Below are 2117 nucleotides of genomic sequence, written 5' to 3' on the forward strand. Positions count from 1 at the left end.
GCCAAAGATAACTGCAACCAATATATCGGTAGAAAGCTCAAAAGAATCCACCTAGAAGACCTAGTAAAAACTAAACCTAAATGAAATAAACGACAATAGCGACACTATCTCATTGGAGAAACCGTCCACGTGCTACCTTTTTTCACTTATATAACAATTTACCAAATGTCAATGGACAAATTGTAAGTTTGTATGGAGTTAATATAAAAACAAACAAAAAAATATTACAGAAAATTAACAATCTATAACATTTGAAAGAATTAAAAACAAGTTAAATTTTTTATTTAACGTTTTAATTAATATTTTTTCTAAGCATTATATGAATAATTAATCTTACGAAAAAGCAATTTATAAAAAAATTCTTCCAGCTGCTAGTATTGTACTCAGAAGAAACTTTAACAGAAATTAAGTTAGATAGGAAGAACAATGACGCAGTATTAATATCCAGTACACCTATGAGATTTTCAAATAGTTAGGATAACAACCTGTTTATAGAAAAGTAAAAAGATTTATAATATAATTATATCTATGGTGCGTGTGCAAAGCGATTTGAAATTTACAGCATAAAGTTAGTAGCCCTAAAGCTATCTTGTTTTAATGTTAACTTGTAACATATATAAGAAAAAATCAGTTACTTTTTTGACTTGTCACCAGAGAGCGAATACCACTTGCCGTTTCTCACAAGTAAAATGCTATATTTGATCTCTATATATGATTCGATCAGAAATAAAATTTTAGATCGTACTTCATGGGATCATCTTTGTAGTATATATTTAAAACTGCTTTTTATAAAGCTGAGTCGATGTAACTACGATAACAGCTTTAGCTCTCTTTTTTGAGCGAAGAAGGACGGATTCAGAATTTTGATTTTTCACATCAAGATTTTGGTCACTGATGATCGTTTACTTCTATTACTTAATAAAGAGAGCTAAAGGAAGTAGAGCTATCCGAATAGATATTAAAGAAACATTTAAAATTAAATTTATATTTAATTATATAATTTTCTTCACAACGATTTTCAAAGCAAAAACTTTTTTAGAAACTTTGTGATTGAAAACTTTATGAAACGAGAAAGCGGCACAGAAAAGAGAGCAAACATTCAAACCTACAAAAACTATAAAAACACATTATAAAATATTACAGGAAATTGGCAATATATTTTCAACTTATTACTTGTGCTGTAAATTAAATGATATTAACTAATTAGTAATTCGAAAAATATTTTCCTTCTTAATTTCAGGATTAAGTTAGCGATTTATTTAATGAAATTTTCTGATGAAGAGGATTGCATCTTATCAAGCAATAACGTACAGAAATACCGTTGTTAGATGTTACAACGGTAAAATTATTTTTGCATATTTTATGTTTTATTCTTTTTCTACTGTTATAAAAACAATAGTATTATTTTGAAATTTATCAGTATCGATATTTACTTAAATTATAATTTTTTACTATTGGTTGTGTTAATGTTACGGTGATCTACATGACAGTCAACCTGTTAAAGTAAGAAGTGGCAATTTTTACAAATAATCATTAATTAAATTAGAAATTATAGCTTATATGAAAAAATTTAGTGTAATTTTGAACAGGTTATATGCTTCTAATTTTCTTTTATGGAAATAATAAATCTTATTTACACATTTTTTAATTCTGAATATCAAAGTTTTAATAATCTCTAAATATGAATCGCGACGTTTAAATATTATTTATTATCGGTCATAAAGAATAATAAATGATAGGAATGTTAAGTAGTTAACGTCTCGATATATAAAGAAAACGTGAAAACGTGGAAAAACTGTAAAGTTTTGCAGTTTGCTACATACTATATCTGACTCATTTTTATATACAAGCTCTTTTCTCCTACGCTGTATATCATATATATATGTTATAGGAAAAGTTTGACCTGCTAAAATTGTGAGTTTTTCTTTCGCGTTGTCCACAAGCCAGGCATTTTTAATCAATGTAGGAAACAAAAAAATTGTTAACATATCTGGCTACTTCACAATTAATTTGACTATTACACAATTTAATTTATTTATTTATAACCATTTTTCTGATTGTTCCTAATTTAGACTCTAATATCTGTACTTTTAATTTTATTATAATTGTGCAAAATC

General features: G+C 26.4%; 1 non-coding gene across 1 annotated transcript; it reads left to right on the plus strand.

The window, feature by feature from the left end:
* The first annotated feature begins 735 nt into the window (after nt 1-735).
* LOC122523660 lies at nt 736-956 on the plus strand. The gene has a single exon (XR_006305345.1). It is a non-coding gene; the product is annotated as a small nucleolar RNA U3 (small nucleolar RNA).
* The last annotated feature ends 1161 nt before the right edge of the window (nt 957-2117 follow it).

The sequence above is a fragment of the Polistes fuscatus genome, unplaced genomic scaffold (assembly GCF_010416935.1).
Source record: "Polistes fuscatus isolate 324 unplaced genomic scaffold, CU_Pfus_HIC Scaffold1, whole genome shotgun sequence".
In the NCBI taxonomy this organism is placed as follows: Eukaryota; Metazoa; Arthropoda; class Insecta; order Hymenoptera; family Vespidae; genus Polistes; species Polistes fuscatus.